The sequence below is a fragment of the Phascolarctos cinereus genome, unplaced genomic scaffold (assembly GCF_003287225.1).
Source record: "Phascolarctos cinereus isolate Bilbo 61053 unplaced genomic scaffold, phaCin_HiC Scaffold_9;HRSCAF=440, whole genome shotgun sequence".
NCBI classification, from domain to species: Eukaryota; Metazoa; Chordata; class Mammalia; order Diprotodontia; family Phascolarctidae; genus Phascolarctos; species Phascolarctos cinereus.
Genome location: NW_027556402.1, coordinates 231430584 through 231450691, shown reverse-complemented (window position 1 = coordinate 231450691; position 20108 = coordinate 231430584). Strand labels below are relative to the sequence as shown.

The 20108-nt window shown below is 39.9% G+C and overlaps 1 protein-coding gene across 1 annotated transcript in view; it reads left to right on the top strand.

The window, feature by feature from the left end:
* Window positions 1-20108, top strand: part of LMO2 (LIM domain only 2) — a 165987-nt gene that overhangs the window by 19780 nt on the left and 126099 nt on the right. The gene's annotated exons all lie outside the window — the stretch shown is intronic.

The following is a 20108-nucleotide window of genomic DNA, read 5'->3' as shown; positions in this document are numbered from 1 at the left end:
TAGCAGGTGCCTACAATTCCATGGGAACCTCAGGAACTAGCCTCAAGTCTGGTGTTGGTGTTTTCCTTTAGAGATGAGGCTGGGAGTGATGAGCCTGGTAGCTTGGAAGAAGAATCTTTTATTGGTGAGTTGGGTTGCTTATTGCAATGAGATTAAATAGCAAGAGAGTAATGTGTTTGAGGAGTGAGTTTAAAATAAAGGTGGTTTCTGTCGTCACATTTGGTATTGGAGAGCAAGTGGAGAGCCTAGGAGCCCCAGTGTTCGCATGAGAGCAGATGGAGTCACAATAGTAATTGTGTTGGGGGTAGCACTGCGACCTGGCTCCTTGGCATTGCCCCACATACACAGCAGGTGCCAGGATAGGGTGAACTGTAATGAAAACTGTCAGGTCAGATTCAGTCTCAAATAACAGATCTGAATTATGGTTTTCTTTGTTCCTTTTGGCATTGGGTAACTAAGGTCATAAATCATTGTAATAACTTGACAGCGATAAGGTCTAAAGGTCTAAATTGTACAAAACAGTCTCATAATCCAATATAGCCCCTTGTCACATGTGTATGTATACGCACATGTGTTTCATATGAGACTAGTAAGAGGTGAATGGGGCTTTGACCCAGGGCATTAATATTAGGGAGGATGCTCTTTCCTCCCATGTGGATCATAATTATTTACTTTGATGGCTTCACATGTAGTCATGATGTCTTCTGGGCTTCCATCATGCTCCTCCATTACTGTTTTTACTCTAGGTTAGGGATTCTTAACCTGGGGTCCATGAACTTGTTTTTTAAAAATATTTTGACAACTATATTTCAATATAATTAGCTTCTGAAACCAGTATATTTTGTATCTTGTACAATCTTGTATATTTGTATATCTTGTATATTTTATTTTATGCATTTTTAAACATTATTCTGAGAAGGGCTTCATCAGACTGCCAAAGGCATGACACAAAAAAAGATTAAGAACCACTGTTCTAATAGATGAAAGATGCCCCTAGGGACAATTCTGTGGAATATAGACCTTTGTTTTAGGTTTAGAACTGGAAAGGACCCAAGAGGTAATTCACCCCCTCATTTTTCAGATTAAGAACCTGAAGCCTGAGAGATAAAGTCATTTGTCTAAGGTCACATAAGTAGGAAGTAGCAAAGCCAGGATTTGAACCCATGTCCTCTGACTCAAAAAAATCTAGCTCTCTTTCCACTATACCACCAGCATAAGGTACTTATATGGTTCCATCATGCTAGGTAATTCCTTCTTCTTAATAATTTTCCTCCATCCATTTTGCAAAATTCTAGGCAGCAGTTTACTATTTTAATTCATCATATGCTAACCACAGAAGTTAAAAAATGATGAGGTATACATAGGTTTATCTACTAATACTGACTTTCAGAAGCACTAAGTTTGATGATTTATTTCATTGAATGCAATTTGGGAATAACCATGTGCCTTTCCTTTCCCCACCCCCATCCCACACCCTATGGAAATCCATTAAACACGTACCATAACTGTTGCAAACTTTCTGACACTACACTCTCATTTGTCTCCAGGAGAGTTTCATTAGACTGTTTAATAGTCATTATTTCCAGGTTATAGGGAAGGCTTTTCTGCATATTATAAACATAATTTAGGATCACCATAAAAAATAGTTGTCATAAGGGAAACTGGGATGTTTGGGAAGGAGGTGTTGGGTGAGGGAAGAAAATCCCCAACTTTTTTTTTTGAGCTGATATCAGAGAGGATGAGTATTTCCTTTCTAAATATGACCCTTAGTACCAGCATCACAGATGGAATACTGAGAATGGACCACCTCGGGTCTAATCTAGGAGGATATTTCTTATATGTGTAGCTAGAGGCTCCAAGCTCATTTTCATAAGACTGTCTGCATTGGTGGAGATTGGTGGAGTTGGGAAAGCTTGCTCAGAAGAGAGTTGCTGGTTTTCTGACTTTCAGCTTCAAGAGAGAAGTCATGAAGTTCTGGATTTTTTTCAGGTCCCTAAAAGGAGAAAAGGATTCTGGGAAGAATCTGCAAGGTAGAAGGGTTGAAATCTTGATCGTGTCTCTATCCTCAGCTTACTGTGCTAGAGACTTCAGGAATATCCCTCTGGGTGAGATGTGGGATTCAATTTAACGGTTGAGCTGAATTATCTTACTCCCAGCTCAAGAGTTTATTTATTCTATGTACTTTCTAGTATATTCTCATCTGTATATCCTCTCTAATTTTGTTTTGCTATCCCCTTGGCTAAAAGGATTTATTTATTATTTTCTATGGGTGTCATTGTGGAACTGGCATTTGATAGGGAAGGAGGTCAATCCTTGGATATATATAGCTTGGTTCACTCCTTCCCTGTTAAAGGATTGAGATCAGAAGTGCAGCTTGAACCTGAAAATTGTCTCTCTTAGACTAGCAATGTTTAGGGAGGAAGATAAATATTATTCTAGCCTGGTACCTTTCTCTGAGGAGAACAGAGTAGCCAGCCTCTGATCTCAACCTCCAGCTTCTCCTCCTGGCAGAAATCAAAGTCTCTCTTGGGGAAGGGTAGGTGGAGGAGACTCTAGCATTATCTATTCATGCCTCCTTTCTACCCAATCTAGACAGACCCATGAGGATGCATTTAACCCACACAAGCAACACATATACGTACCCCTTACATATTCTCATGTCACCAGCTTTTTACATCTGCAGCTTTTTGCTTTTTCAGGGAAGAGAAAAAGGGAACTATGTGGGTGTTCAATTACTGGAGCTACTGCAAAAGGAATGTCACTCCTCCTTCCTTTCCCCCTCCATTCCATTCTACCCATTGGATGTGATCACAATGTGTTGTTTCTATCTTGACAACATTTCCCTGAGACATCCTCTTTTCTCTACTCACAAACACTACCCTGGTATGAGCTGTCATCACTTCATGCCTTGGCTATGTTAATACTCTTTTGGCTGGTCCCTGTGCCTAGTCTATCTCTTCTCCAGTTTATCATTCACTTAGATGCCAAATTAATTTGTAAATATTGGTCTGATCATGTCACCACTACCCCTCATCCCCACTTCAATAAACTCCAGTGGTTTCCTATAATTTGTTGGTAGAGATTGCTTTCCTCAGTGCTCCATATGGATGGTGAAGTCATCCAGAGCTTGGAAGAAGAGAGCTCCTAGTGTTCTGACTTCCAGCTTCAAGAGAAATGACATGTTTCTCTTCAGCAAGAGGTTTCTGAAGGGAAAGAGGCTTTAGGAAGAAGTCAACGTGGACAGCAATGGTGTCAAACTCAAAGAAAAACCACAACTTAACATTATGTTTTGTTGTATTTGTATTTATTTTTAAAAATATTTCCCAATTATAATTTAATCTGATTCTATCTCTGTTGGCTGGGAGTTTGATACCTCTGATGTAGAGGAGCTGACATCTTGATAAGTCCCTATACCCATACACTACACTAGACACTTGGGAACATTTCCTCTTAGGTGATGTCTGCAACTCTGTCTCTTTCTGTCTCTCTCTGTCTCTCTCTGTCTCTCTCTGCTGAACTGAGATTTGCCCCCAGCGCAAGAGCTCATCCATCCTATGTATTTTCTGGTATATTCTTACCTATATACCTTCTTTAATTACTGTTTGCTGATTTCCAGTTTCATTTACTATTTGTGGTCTTTGTGGAACTGGCATTTGGTTGGAAAGGTGCTAAAAGCATTGGATATATAGCTTGGGTCCCTATTAAAGGACAGTAATCAGGAGCATAGCTTGAACCTGAAAATTATTTCCTTAGACTAAAAATAATATGTATATGTGTGTGTGTGTGTGTGTATGTGTGTATGCATATCTCTATATATCTCCAGAATTCAAAGTCTGCCTTGGAGAAGGGTGGGCAGAGGATGCTTTAGAGATATCTATTCATGCCTCTCTTTGAACCACATCTGGACAGTTCCACACAGACACACATATCCTACATGAGCCCCCCTACCCCCACCATCCGCATACACACACATGATATCCTCTATTTGGTATTCAAAGGCCTTAACCATCTTGGCCCTTCCTACATTTCCATTCTTCCTACGCTTTCCTCCCTTCCGAGTACTCAGTGACCCAACAAGGCTGACCATCCTTGCTGTTCCTCGAATAGGACACCCCATCTCCCTTTTGGATGCCTTTGTACTGATTGTCTGCCATGTCTGGAACTTTTTCCTCTCCTTGCCTCCGCCTTCTGGCTTCTCTGGCTTCCTTCCAGTCCTAGTCCAAGTTTCACCTTCTGCAAGCATCCTTCCCTGGCTTTGTGTATGTATATGTCTTCTTTCCGGCTATAAGATCCTCAAGAGCAACTTCTCTATCTTATAAATCTTTATATTCCCCACTCCTCCTCTGGTACCTCACACAGTTCCTTGTCTATGCTAGATCCTTAATAAAGATTTGTTGAATCAATGAATGAATACACTAAGTTATTAAGTTGAGATGACCAATTCCATTTAATTTGACTCTGGAGGTTTGTCCAAGGTTTTCCTTTAAGTCTTCAGCAATGAAAAAGTGTAGTATGATTCAGTAGGGCAAGTTGAAAGCAGACATACCCCTTTGACCCAGTAATACCACTACAAGGTCTGTATCCCAAAGAGATAAAAGACAAAAAGGAAAAGGACCTATATGTACAAAAACTATTTATAGTGGCTCTTATTGTAGTGCAAAGAACTGGAAATTGAGGGAATGCCTATCAATTGGGGAATGTTTGAATAAGTTGTATTACATGATTGTGGTGGCATGCTATTATAGTATAAGAAAAATGGTGATCAGGATGCTTTCAGAAAAACCTGGAAATACTTACATGAACTGATGCAAAGTGAAATTAACAGAACTAAGAGAACATTGTATACAGCAACAGCAATATTGTATGATGATGCCTTAACTATTCTCAGCAATACAATGATCCAAGACAATTCTGAAGGACTTATGATGAAAAATATCTCCATAGAAGGAACTGATGGAGTCTGAATGCAGATTGAAGCATATTTTTCTTTACTTTCTTTATTTTTGTTTGCTTCTTTTGGGGGGGGAGTGTCTTGTGTTTTCTTTCACAACATAACTAACATGGAAATATGTTTTTTTTTATAACTGTACATGTATAACCTATACGTGCTTGCCTTTTCAATGATGGGGTAGGAGAGGGAAGGAGGAAAAGAATTTGGAACTCAAAATTTTAAAACAAATGTTAAAAATTGGTTTTATACATAATTGTGGGAAAATAAAATATTAAATTTTTAAAAGTTAAGAGCAGAAATATGCAACATAATCCAATCTGAAAGTTTCCTTTCAGCAAACTCAAAGGACTGCACAGATCATGGCAACATGGACTAATTATTTGTGTTCCATTAAGCCACTGGTGTGCTGGAGCCTATAGCAGCTGGCTCCTGAAAGCTGATTATTAAATTTTCAGTATGATCATTTACACCTTGGTTTATTGCTTTGTTAATTGTCTAGATATAAGAGAGTGATGGAGAAAATGTTAGCAATGCAGAGTAATCTTAAAAGGGCCGTGCCTTTTCATAGAGCTGGTTGTTAAAACATTTACCAGCTCATCACTGTGTTAAGCTATCTAAGTCATTCATAGATTGTTGCATGACTGCAAGATGTTATGAACTGAAAACAAGCATCACCCAGAGAGTAATAGAGGTGCATGGTGGGTATGCATTACAAACAAGGAATTAGGAAGGTGAACTGGAAAAAAAAGGATGTCATCAATGAAATATAGGATTGAAGAAAGAAGACGAGCTAGTCACACATCAAGAGTGAGGGGTATATAGCCTAGAGGTGGCCTGTGTTTGCTCCACTGTTACCCCAGAGGAAGCAGGGAAGGAATCCTGATGGTGAACTTAATGGAGAACCGTGGACAAGAGTTTCATAGGATGGATGGACAAGTGCAGATGGACTTCTGTCTCTGTTTTCTGAGGGAACACCCATGTTGACAAGATTGCAATGCAATATTTTATTTTTTAGCTATTGACTCAGGTAGCTAGATGGCACGGTGGATAAAGCGCCAGGCCTGGAGTCAGGAAAACCGATATTCCTGAGTTAAAATCTGGCCTCAGACACTCACTGTGTAGCCTTGGGCAAGTCACTTCACCCTGTCTGCCTCAGTTTCCTCACCTGTAAAACGAGCTGGAGAAGGAAATGGAAAACCATTCCAGTATCTCTGCCAAGAAAGCCCCCAGTGAGGTCATGAAGAGTCAGAAGTGACTGAAACAACTGAATAACAACATTGCACTGATTAGAATAGTTTTGTTTGTTTTTATGGGCAGGTAGGTGTCGAAGTGCATAGAATGCTGGGCCTGGACACGCTGAAAAATGACTGAACCACAATGGTAAAAAAACATTTCTCAATGAAAAGTTTCAGGGTTGTTTGTTTGTTTGTTTGTTTTGGAGGGGCCAATGATCATAAGACCATAGAGTCGTAGATTTAGCACTAGAAGAGACTTGATGGGTGATCAGATCCGACCTCATTATAGGTGGGGAAACTGAGGCACAGAGAGGATAAACAAATTGCCAGGGTCATACGACTCTTAAGCATCCTAGACGGGATCTGGACCCAGAGGACAAGTCACTTCAATGCTCTGTGCCTCAGTTTCTTCATCTGTAAAATGGAGGGAAGATAGACTCAAATGGTTTCTTTTTTAGCTTCAAATATTTTCTTTTCCAATTGCATGTAAAAACAATGTTAAACATTCTTTTTTAAAAATTTGAATTCCAAATTCTCTTCCTCCCTTTCTCCCTCCCTTCCCTCTCAGTGAGTAGGCAAGCAATTTGATATAGGTCATACATGTGCAGTCATGTAAAACATATTTCCATATTAGTCACGTTGTGAAAGAAAACACAGACCAAAAAAACCCAAAAAACAAAAATCAAAACCAATCCAAGAAAAATAAAGAAAGTTAAAAAGAAAGTATGCTTCAGTCTGTATTCAGATACCATCAGTCCTTTCTCTGGATATGATTGGCATTTTTCATCCTAAGTCCTTCAGAATTGCCTTAGATGGCTGTACTGCTGAGAATAGCTGAGTCATTCACAGTTAATCATCATACAATATTGCTGTTACTCTGTACAATGTTCTCCTAGTTCTGCTCACTTCGTTTTGCATCACTTCATGTAGGTTTTTCCATGTTTTTTCTGAAAGCATCTTGATCATAATTTCTTATAGCATAATAGTATTCCACTGCAATCATATACCATAACTTCTTCAGCCATTCCCCAAGTGATGGGTACCCCTCGATTTCCAATTCTTTGCAACCACAAAACAAGCTGCTATAAATATTTTTGTACATATAGGTCTTTTTCCTATTTTTTTTTATTTCTTTGGAACATAGACCAAGTAGTGGTATTGTTGGGTCACAGGGTATGCACAGTTTTATAGCCCTTTCAGCATAGTTCAAATTGCTCTCCAGAATGGTTGGATCAGTTCACAACTCCACCAACAATGCGTTAGTATCTCTATTCTTCCATATCCTCTTTAACTTTTGTCATTTTCATTTTCTGTCATATTAGCCAATCTGATAGGTATAAGGTGTTTCCTCAGAGCTGTTTTAATTTGCATTTCTCTAATCAATAATGATTCAGAGCACTTTTTCATATTTCTATAGATAGATTTGATTTCTTTGTCTGAAAACTACTTGTTCATATTCTCTGACCATTTATCAATTGAGGAATGACATAGTCTTATAAATTTGACTTGGTTCTCTATATATTTGAGAAATAAGGCCTTTATCAGAGACACTGCTATCAAAAAAATTTTCCCCCCAGTTTTCTCCTTTCCTCCAAATCTTGGCTACATTGTTTTTATTTGTACAAAACATTTTTTAAATTTAATGTAATAAAGATTATCCATTTTATACCCTTTTTCTCTTATTTGGTCTTAAATTCTTCCTTTATCAATAGATCTGACAGGTAAACTGTTCCACCCTCCCCTAATTTGCTTTATGTCTAAATCATATACCCATTTTGACTTTATCTTGGTGTACAGTGTGAGATGTTGGTCTATATCTAGTTTTTACCAAATTGCTTTCCAATTTTCCCAGCAGTTTTTGTCAGATAATAAGTTCTTGTCCCAAAAGCTTGGGTCTTTGGGTTTTTCAGATACTAAATTACTATTGTCATTTACTACTGTGTATTGTGTACTTAATCTAGTCTGCTGATCTACCACTCTACTTCTCAGCCAGTACCAGACTATTTTGATGATTACCACTTTGTAATACAGTCTGAGATCTGCTGTGGCTAGGCTACCCTTCCTTCACATTTTTTATTCACTGATTCCCTTGATATTCTTGATCTTTTGTTCTTCCAGGTGAATTTTATTATTTTTTCTAGCTCTATAAAGTAATTTTTTGGTAATTTGGTTGGTATGGCACTGAATAAATAAATTGATTTAGGTAGAATTGTCATTTTTATTATATTGGCTCAGCCTACCCATGAGCAATTACTATTTCTCCAGTTCTTTAGATCTGATTTGTGTGAAGTGTTTTGTAGTTGTGTTTCTATAGTTCCTAGATTTGTCTTGGGAGGTAGACTCCCAAGTATTTTATATTGTTTACAATTATTTTGAATGGAATTTCTCCTTTTATCTCTTGCTGCTGGAATTTGTTGGTAATATACAGAAATGTGATGATTTATGTGAGTTTATTTTCTATCCTGCAACTTTGTTCAAGTTGTTAATTATTTCAGCTATTTTTTTAGTTGATTCTCTAGGATTCTCCGAGTATACCATCCTATCATCTACGAAGAGAAACAGTTTTATTTTCTCATTGCCTCTTCTAACTCCTCCAATTTCTTTTACTTCTCTTATTGCTATAGCTAGCATTTCTAGTGCAATATTGAATAATAGTGGTGATAATGGGTATCCTTGCTTCACCCTTGCTCAGTGGCATCTAAAGTCTATAATGATCCCTGAAGGTTGTGTATTGACTCAGAAAATCTATGCTAATATGCTAATATTGTTATGTAAGATTTTATGTGCACCAGGCCCACTATACCCCAAGGCTCAGGTCCCCTCAAGAGGGACTCTGGGCTCATTCAGACCCAAGGTTATCCTTGAAGGTCCTGATTCCAGTAGGGTCAGAGTCTCTCTGGCTTTGCCCCATCTAAATGTAAATCTCCAAGGACATCTTATAAGAAAATTTCCCCCTAGTGGGGGGACAATGGGAATAGGGGCTTGCAGCAGAAGCACATGGTACTGGGATGCATGTGCTTATGCAGGAGAGTCGGAGACAGGAGCTTTCTGAATCTACAAGTTCTGGCTACCATTTTCCATTTTGTTTCTTTTTCTGAGTATGGGTCAGTGCCTAGCACTCCTAAGAAATCTATGCTTATAGTCTTGCCAATCAGTCCGTGGATATTCCTTAATTTAAGACTTCCTTCCTTTCTGAGTCAGGTGCTACCTGCCCAGAGGGAGATAATTTTCTCAGCAGCATACTTTGCAAAGGAGGAGAGGATAAGGTCACCAGCATGACCCTGCAACTGGAGGACAAAAGCTATTCTGTGAGTAGCCAGGAGATCTGGACCTTGCCAAATTCTCCCCCATAATTACTGTGAATTGCTCAGACAGTGCAGGTTTATATTGAATTGAAAATATCCATTCAGCAGTTCCACAAACGATCAGCCATTTGAGTGTTTTATGTGGCCTGTATTTGTTCATGCATGTCTACGAGTCCTTTGTATCTTATGCTTTTTTGGTAGAGGAGCAAATAAAAAGTTCCTCCATATCTATTATCTGTATTGTACATGGAGGACCTTTGTGGGAACCTAATCCTATAGGATTTCTTTGGCATTTTATACTTGGATGGGGCAAAGCCAGAGAAAGAATCTGATCCTGCTGGGGTCAGGACCTTCAAGGATGACCTTGGGTCTGAATGAGCCCAGAGTGAGGGGACCCTGAGCTTCAGGGTATAGTGGACTTGGTGCATATAAAGTCTTTTGTAACAACATTAGCTCTAGATTAGCTTCTAAAGGGTTGCACTTTCCTCCCAACAGCCCTGCAAAGTAGATTGGAGACTAATATTATAACCCTTATTTAATCGTCAAGGAAATGGAGGCCCAGAAAAGTTAAATAACTTTCCCAAGATTATGTAACTGGTAGATGTCAAAACTGGAATTTGAACTCAAGATTTCTGACTCTAAGAACATCATGCTCACCTTGTGTGACCCTAGCAAGTCACTTAATATTTCTGTTACTTGATTTCCCCATCTGTAAAAGGGAGGGAGGTTGGACTCATTGGCCTCTAATATACCTTCTAGTTCTAAACCTATTATCTTCTGTATTTCTAATCTTGCTTTGTGGAGTTAGCTAATGTTACCTGTTTGAATGTCCATTTTTGCTGACTAGGTGATTCTTGATTTTAATCTTAGCTCCTTTGACCTCCTGAATATCATATTCCAAGTCCTCTGATCAACTAATGCTATTTGTATAACAAGGTGAATTTCCCCCTGCCTTACCAGTTGAGTTTCAGGCCAGCATGAGGATTTAGAAGAGACAGGTGAAGATTTTGCTTTTGGGAGCACAAGTCTCTCATATTATCATAGGTTTCATTAGAGAAAAATATATCTATCATTTTATGCAAGTCTCTTCCATGTGACTAACCCCTCTCGGTTTTATCTGCCCTATTTGATCATTTAATGCTTTTCCTTCAGTAGGTCTGGGGTAGGGGAAGATTCTGAGAGACTGAGAGCCCTTATGGGGCAAGGTGTCCATGAAAATCCTACCTTCCTCCACTCCCATTGTACTGCTGCTACTGTAGACCAAGTGGGAGGGAATGAAGGAAAAGCTGAGACCAATCCTAGAGAGTAGGTATGGTCATGGTGGGTGTCAAAAAGAAAGGAGCAGTGCAATGAAGCTGCAACTAGATTGGTAGACAAGACTTGAGCAATGAGCAGATCAGTTAGAACGTAGAACCAACCTCTGGCACTTCCACCTGTTTCTTCAAGAGCATATCCAGCTAGTGTAGTGAGCCTCAAACCTATTATCCCTTCCCTGATTCTTCTTCTCCCAATTGCAGTCTGACAGAAGATAAAGGAGCGGAGTGTCAGAAGAGAATCTATAATTCATTTACTTCATTGTGCTTCTTTCTTTTATTTTTTTTTCCTTGAGGCAATCAGGGTTAAGTGACTTGTCCAGGGTCACACATCCAGTAAGTGTCAAGTGTTTGGTCTGAGGCTGGATTTGAACTCAGGTCCTCCTGACTTCAGGTCTGGTGCTCTACCCACTGCGCCACTTAGCTGCCCACCTTATTGTGTTTCAATAAATTACACTGCCATTAAAAAGTAGTGTTGGGGCAGCTGGGGGGCACAGCAATAGAGCTCTGGCCTTGGAGTCAGGACCTGAGTTCAAATCCAGCCTCAGACACTTAACACTTACTAGCTGTGTATCCTTGTGCAAGTCACTTAACTCCTGCTTTACCAAAAACAAACAAATAAATAAATAAATAGGCAAATAAATAAATGAATAAATGAAAAGTAAAGTGTCTAAGTTTTATAAGTTAATTTGCTCAATTGTGAATGAGAAAGGGAGATGCCAAATGAAGGGGTGGAGGCTTGAAGCACAGATTTCCCATTTTGGTCATTTTTGAGCATGTGTTAGGTCATGCTCCTAAGTTTGAATAGAATCTAGAGCCAACCATGCTGTCTGCAAGCTCAAGAGAGCTCTGGACAGTTGGAGAGGGAAGAGAGTATTACTCATGTGTGCCCTCTGGTGAGGAGCAGGAAATCCTGGAGGTGCCCCCATGGGACCTTTGAAGTACCTTTTGACAGCCAGTGGGTTGGTAGCCTGGAGGTGTTGCGCACAGCTAACTCAGCTCACCACAAGAGCAAGGATCCTATACTCACCTTGAAGGGATAAGACCAGCTTAACCTTCTATCTCAAATGCGCATTGATGAGGCGGGAGACAAGATGGAAGCAGCTCCATTTAATTTTTGCAAAACATTCACTTAAGTAGTAAAGTAACAGGAACTTCTTATCAAGTTACAATGACGTAGAGCTCATGCTGTGCTAAGGACAGTGCATGCACATCTTGTGCACATATTTGACTCCCAACACAGATAAACTGCCAATGACCATACAATAACTAGGGGAGTTAAAGATTGTTAAAGATCCATACAATGGAGAACTGAACCAGGCGACCTTTGCTCACAGATCAGCACCTGAGAGGGGCCTCTGCCCATTAGTAAGAACTCATGAACAGCCTGTGGCCCTCAACATCCTTACAGATCCCCAACAGGTTGGTAGCCTGGAGGTAGCACTATCTGGTGGCCAAAGTGTATACTATACTCTATAGTTGGTAATGCATTAACTAATTAACTAATAGTTAAGTGACAGCCTGCTCCTCTGTAGATTGCAGAAAGCCAGGGAATAAGCCAGGATTGGATGAGCGCTTTGGCAGCACCACAAAGTGGATGCCTAGCAGTGTCCACACCAGCTCTCACACCTGTGTCCATCTATCAAGCTGTAGATGATTTCCATAAGGAGAACTTTGAATAGGTACTTTGCTCATGCCCAATTCCATCAGGGATATTAACCACAGACATTAAAAGATATAAAAGCTGTACCATATAATAGGAAAATAGCAATAAAATGTAATGGATGAGTTTTGCATTTACTTAATTTTAAATTAGCAGTATTTCATATGCCTTAAAAGTGACATCTACTATTCCTTATGCTATAAGAAATTGAAAGATCCCTCCATTAAAAATTACACAAGCCTAATGAAATACAGAGCAGTATCAACTCTAACCAGTTCAGGAGCACCAATTAATGGATTGATGTCAATCAATTGCTCTATGATCCCTCTTAACATTCCTGTTACTTCTTAGACCAAAACATTCCTTCCTGGCCACCAGTCTCTGATGTGTGCTATCTGCAAGCTCCTTGAGGGCAGGCACTATTTTCCTTTTGTATGTGAATCCTTGGTGCTTTGTTAGCACAGTGTCTAATTAATAAATGCCTGTTCGTCTGTTCATTGAAATTCCATTTGTACAGTGTTCCACCCTAAAAAATTATGGTTATAGGCAAAAATAATAATAATTTCACATGTGTAGAGAGCCTTAGAATCTCCAAATACTTTTGTTCACAACAACCCTATGAAGTTGGTAGTGCTAGTATTGTTATCTCCACTTACTGGCAGAAAAAATGAGACTTAGAGAAGAAAATTCAATTCAACAAACATTTTTAAGTGTGAGCTGTATGTTGAGTACTTCTCTGGGTATTAGAGATACAAAGATGAAAAGAAAAAAGAAAGAAAAGGAATAGTCCTGCCCTTAAGAAATATTGGACTGGAGAGAGACAACATGCTTGCAGATAACTATATACAAGATAATGTGGTAATAATAAATGCTAATTTTGGGGGGCAGCTAGGTGGCTCAGTGGATAGAGCACTGGCCCTGGAGTCAGAAGGACCTGAGTTCAAATCCAGCCTCAGAAGCATAATACTTACTAGCTGTGTGATTCTGGGCAAGTCACTTAACCCCATTGCCTAGCCCCCCCAAAAAATAGTGAATTAAAGCTAATTTTTTTTTATTTTTATTAATTTATTTTGATTTATCAACAATCACTTCCATATGCTTTTGAGTTGAAAATTTTTCTCCCCTTCCTCCCCCCCATCCTCCCCAATTCGGCACGCAATCTGATATAGGCTTTACATTTACATTCCTATTAAACATATTTTCACATTAGTGAAGTTGTAAGTAAAAATTAAAACCAATAGGAGGAACCATCAGAAAGATGAAACAAAACTCAACAGAAGGTAAAAATAAGTGATAGCGATTCGACTTCCATAGTTCTTTCTTTGGATGTGGACAGCATTTTCCATCCCGAGGCCTCTGGAGATGTCTTAGATCCTCGTAATGCTGAGAAGTGTTCAGTTTAACAATCTTAGTCATTGCATAACGTGGCTGTTATTGTGTACAAAGTCCTCTTGGTTCTGCTCACTTCACTCAGCATCAGACCATATAAGTCTTTCCAGGTTTTTCTGAAGTCAGCCTGTTCATCATTTCTTATAGCACAACAGTATTCCATTACATTCATATACCATAACTTGCTCAGCCATTCCCCAATTAATAGGCATCCTCTCAATTTCCAATTCTTTGCCACCACAAAAAGAGCTGCTATGAATATTTTTGTGCGTGTGGGTCCTTTTCCCATTTGTTTGATCTCTTTGGGATATAGCCCTAGAAGTGCTATTGCTGGATCAAAGGGTATGCACATTTTTGTAGCCCTTTGGGCATAGTTACAAATTGTTCTCCAAAATGGTTGGATCATTTCACAACAAGGAGCAATTAAAGCTAATTTTTATGTAGCCCTTTAAGTTTTACACAGTGCTTTGCATGCATTTCCTTGGTTGGTCCTCACAGCACCTTTGAGAGGCGGGTTTCATCATCTGCAGATGATGAAACTGAGGGTAAGAGAGGTTAAGTGATTTTCCCAGGGTCACCAAGCTAGTAGTGTCTGAGGCAGGATTTGAACTCAGGTCTTCTTGGCTCCCAGTTCAATGCTTCATCCACTGTGCCACCTAATGGCCAATTTGAGGGGGGGAGAACACATTAACAATGGGGTGGTAGAAATGTTACAAATCAGGTCAAGCTTCATGGAAAGTGGCAACAGAGAGATGAAGGTGAAGGAGTTCATTTCAGGCCCTCGGGAATGGCTGAGGTGATACTGGAGATACCTAGTACCTCATGGGGCTGTCCTGAAGACAACCTTGTAAATTGCAGAGGTCTGTGCATGGCTGACCCAGTGTTACCAATCGTGTAAAAGTGCCGTGAGAGGTATAAATGGAACTCTGTGGAAGCTCAGAGTAAAAGATCTCTTAATAAGATCAGTGCTTAATAAGATCTAGTCCAACTGCGTCATTGTACATGTAACCATTTGGTGGCGCTGTCTGGAAAGTTTTGGAGGTTTGAAGAGGCCGGCAAAATCAAAAGGTGCTTCCTATCTCCTCTGGCCCCCATGCTTGAATTTGGGGTCATGGTATGACCACATCGTAGACTCCACCTTCCTCCTCCCACTGGGGCCACTTACTCCATAGTCACTGTCCTTACTCTGCTGAGCTTGCTCAAAGAAAGGCAACATGGCTCATGGGTACCCAGATCCTTTACCAAATCACCTAGCCTCACAGTTCTAGCCTGAAGGGAAGAAGGAAAACTCCAGATTAGGATTACATTCTGCTGTTTGGAGAATTTGTCAAAAGTTATTAATAATCAAAATAACACAATCATCTATCATAGCTTAGAGCCTCCAAAGTAGGATGGGAAACACACACACACACACACACACACACACACACACACACACACCCTAACTATTTTAGACAAAGGAGGTTGGACCTCTGTCTTTTTCTGTCTACCAATCTTGCCCTTTCACTAGCCTGCTCTCTTGGGACTCCTACTGTTTGTAATTAAGGGCAAATACAAAATCACAAAGAAGTTGCACTAGTTATAATTTCATGTCAAAGAAAGGGGAAAGTATTTCTAGGGCACTATGAAAAATCAGAAATTAGGAACAATTGAAAGGGTGGAATTCTTATTACAGTAAATGCCTGCAGATGGGGGAGGGTGGGGGGAAGGATGGGAGGAATAAACACTTGACAAGTCCATTCCAAACATATACCAGCTCAGAGGTTGGAAGAGTCAGAGACAGGTGAGTTGGGAGAGAGCTCAAGCTGCCTCAGTATCCCAGCTGTAGTGGCCATTCAAAGGGCCTGATGGAGCAGCTCTCTCTTTCTTTGCTAGACTGCAGCCCACCATCACATGGCTGCTGAAATTGCCAAGCAAAATCTTTCCCTTCCAACCTTTCACCATCCCTCCTGTCCCCCCACCAAGAGAGGGGGAAATTATACTGCCCACTTGGATTACAATTCCCAGAAGTACATGCAGTGACTACACATCTATAACCTGTATCGAGTTGCTTGCCTTCTCAATGAGGGTAGATGGGGAGGGAGGAAGGGAGAGAATTTGGAACCCAAAGTTTTAAAAACAAATGTTAAAAATTATTTTTACATGCAACTGGGAAATAAGATAGAGGCAATGGGGTATAGAAATCTATCTTGCCCTACAGGAAAATAGAAGGGGGAGGGAATATGAGAAGGGCGGGGTGATAGAAGGGAAAACAGATCAGGGGAAGGGGTATTCAGAATGCCTGCTGTCTTGGGGTGGGGGGAGGAGAGAGATGGGGAGAAAATTTAGAACTCAAAATCTTGTAGAAGTGAATGTTGAAAACTAAAAATAAATTAATTAATTTAAATAAATTAAGACCAGTCAGGTCTGGGAGCCTTTCCTTGCCCAAGGGAAAGTCAATTTGACTACCTATGTGGAAATGGAGGCAGCTAGAGATAAAGTGGCCTAAGGTCACATGGGTAATAACTAGTAATAATCAACAAATGAGATAATATTTGTAAAGTGCTTAGCACAGTACAGGGCGGATAGTAGGCACTTAATAAGTGCTTATTCCCTTCCCTCATTCCCAACTAGTAGAGCCTGGATTTGGATCAACCCTCGGACTCCAGATGCAGATTCGGCATGCTCTGTTCTGTCCCACACTGCCTCCTTCCTGCTAATGAGATCCGTGTCAAAGGTTGCCTTTAAGCTGTGTTTAAGAGGCTGCGAAGGAAGCAGGCAGAGAAAGAAATGGCAAACCATTCCAGGACCTTTGCCGACAAAACTCCACGTGGGGCCATGAAGAGTCAGGTGCGACTGAAAAACCACTGAATAAGACTGAACTCACAGACTTGTCTACAGGATCAAATGAAATGAGCGTGTTTAATGCTTTGCAGATATTATGATGCCTTATAAGGGCTAATTTATTTGTTGCTGTTATTGTTATTAGCCTCTGAAAGGAGATGGGAGGGCCCTGCAGATACATACTGAGAGTATTCTGAGGATATCCCACGTCCATGTGGAACTTAAACAAATTCTAGGCAGAAACACTGTATTAGACCATCATGCATCCTTAAGTTGGAATCTGTGAGCTGGTCTTGAGGTGACCCTCATCCCAATGAATGAATTACAACATCCCAATATTTCTAGGATAATAATGAGTATTGATTAATTCATTTAAAATAATAATAATAAACCTACCTTGTAGGTTATTTTTAAATATTTTAAAATTTCATTTTATTTTACTTTCCAAATTCCCTCCCTCCTTCTACCCCACCCCCTTACCTGGTGAGAAGGCAAGAAATACAAAACTCATTACAAATATGAAGTCATACAAAACAAATTTCCTTACTACCCATGTTCTGGGGGGGGGGGAAGGGGGAAAGAAAAAAATTGCATGTTAAATAATTGTTTAAAAATAACTATATTTTCCAAAACAAAAAAAAAGTAAACAAAAAGTGGAATTCTTTTACATATTTTCATACATCTCTTTAATGTCTGGTGTTATATTGTATGGGTGCTGTCTTTGTCCATTCAGATCCAGACCCTTCTCCAACACTTGCTAGATCACTTTCTTGTATTTTTGTGGCTGAAAAAGAAAACCCAAAAAGCAAACAAATTATTACCTAGTGGCCAACCCTCTCTTGACAAGCCTCTAGAAACTTCACTGGGCTGGTTCTTGGATGCCAGCCACCCAGTTTATCTCCTGGCCCTGACTCAGAGTCTCTCTAGCTTGGCAGAACCTGCCGGAACTTTTGAGAACCCAGACGACTTCCACAATCGAAGGAGAAGAGCTTTAATGGAGCATGAATTAGAAAACTGTATTTGTATGACTTTTTCTCAAGCAAAAATTTCTGCCTTTCTATAGCTGCTTGGTGGGTCATAGACTTAAAGCTGAAAGTGATCTTCGAGGCCCCTCATTTTATAGAAGAGGAAATGGTGCCCCAAACAAGCCAGGCAATTTGCCCAAGGTCATTTAAGTAATCAGTTAGGGAGCCTGGGTTCATTTATGCATGGGATCATAGAATTAAGGTTGGCAGGGAACTTAGAGTCCCCTAGTTCAATCCCCAGACTTTACAGAAGAGGAAACCGAGGCCCAGAGATATTAGTGTCTTCCTCGAGATTATACAGATAACAAGAGGTAAGACTCGGGGTCTCAGTGACTTCTCCACCAACACCCTTTCCAGGAAACTGCCTTTTTAATTTCTGACTGCACTTTGCCCTACATCATATTGCTGCTGAGTCTTGACCATTTATTGTAGGTATGAGAAGAGGCCGTTCCAGGAATAGAAAACAAATAAGCAAAGAAAAACAAGTATAGATCCTTTTCAGAAAATATTGAAAAAAATGGCTTTGCAACTCTACATCTAACATTCTCTATTATCTGCTGCAGTAAATAAAGTGGTTTTTAAAAGTGCCAAATACACCACAGCTTCTCTTTCCTCAAATAAACCTCCCAGCATGAGTCATTGTGACTTGTGGGTACATGAAACCAAATGGGTTAAGGGTGAAATGGGACCCAAAATAGTCTTCATCTCAGCCACTAGAGGGAGTCTGATAGTCACGCCGCAGAAACATTGAAAAAGCCAAATCAGGAAACTTCTGAAAGGGATGGATGTGGCTTTTAGAAAGGCCATTAAAATATCCACACATGGCGAGATAAATGGAAAGAGCAAATGGAACGTGTTGTAATTATAATGTCCAAGGCTAGCCCTAGAGAAGAGGAGAAAACGCATTTCCCTCCCTTCTTTGGAGAGGTGGGGGACTGTGGGTGTGGAACATTGCCTGTGTTGCCGGTCGTGGTTAATGTTAGTTTTGTGAAAGTGTCTTGTTTTTTTCTTTCTGTCTTTATTAGGAGGATGGGTCAGGGGAACGGAAGAAGGGGAAGGATGAGATATATGTGGAATTGAAGGAGATATAAAAACAAAAGATTGATCAACAAGAATTTATTAAGCACCTATTATGAACCAGGATAGCTCAACGGAGAGAGTGCCAGGCCTGGAGTCAGGAAGACTCATCTTCCTGAGTTCAAATCCAGCCTCAGACACTTACTAGCTGTGTGACCCTGGGCACAGTTTGCCTCAGTTTCCTCACCTGCAAAATGAGCTGGAGAAGGAAATGGCAAACCACTTTGGTATCTCTGCCGAGAAAAGCCCAAATGATCTAAGACATCTCCAAAAGTCTCATGCTGGAAAATGCTCTCCACATCCAGAGAAAAAACTACGGAGTTTGAATGCAGATCGAAGCAGACTATTTGCTCTTTCTTATTCTTCTGTTTTGTTTTGTTTCTTCTTTCTTGTGGTTCCTCCTATTGGTTCTAATCCTTCTTTATAACATGACTAATGTGAAAATATGTTTAATAGGAATGTATACATAGAGCCTCTATATCTGTTTTTATTTACATATCCACGCTCTATGCTCCCTTTAGGGAAGAAGGCAGGAAGGGACAGGGAGAAAATTTAAAACTCAAAAGCTTATGGAAATGAATGTTGAAAACTAAAAATATAAAAAAAATTAAAATATTTTATAAAAAGAAAAAAAAAAAGAAAATGCAAAGTGAAGGATGACGGGGAAAAAAAAAGCCCAAATGGGGTCACGGAAACTTAGACATTACTGAAACAAGCAAACACTGTGCTGGGCCTGGGGATTTCTAAAACAAAAACAAAACGGTACCTGCTTTCGAGAACAATCCTATTGCTTTTTGGTGTTCTGCCCAACCTTCATCCCTTGTTGACTTAGAACCTCTTTGTGCCCTTCCCCCACGGGCTTGTCATTCTCAAGCAGGGTCCTGTGTTCTAGGGGCTCCCTGTTCCCTGGCTTTGTTCTCTGACAAGCTAATCTAGATAGACCAGTTTGTGTCAAGGTGTTAACAGCTTCTAACTGCTAGATTTCATGTAATATTTACATTACCCTTTAAGGTCAACAAACACTTGACAAAACTTATCCCATCTGATTCTCTCTGTGGGTGTTATCATTTCCCCAGTTTGCAGATGAGGAAACAGATGCAGAGATGGTTCGTGAGTGTCAGGGGCAGAATTTAAAGCTACGTCTCTCCTGACTTGAAACATTACATTTTCCCCCCACTACACCAAAATACTTTTCATATTAGTTTACCCTGCCATTTATTTCATCTGCATTTTAATAAGAATAGAAAAAACCTTAATTCATAGGTATAAGAAATGGTATTTTCAGGAAGACCAGCAAGTTTGTGTTCAATGTACCTCATTCCATGTA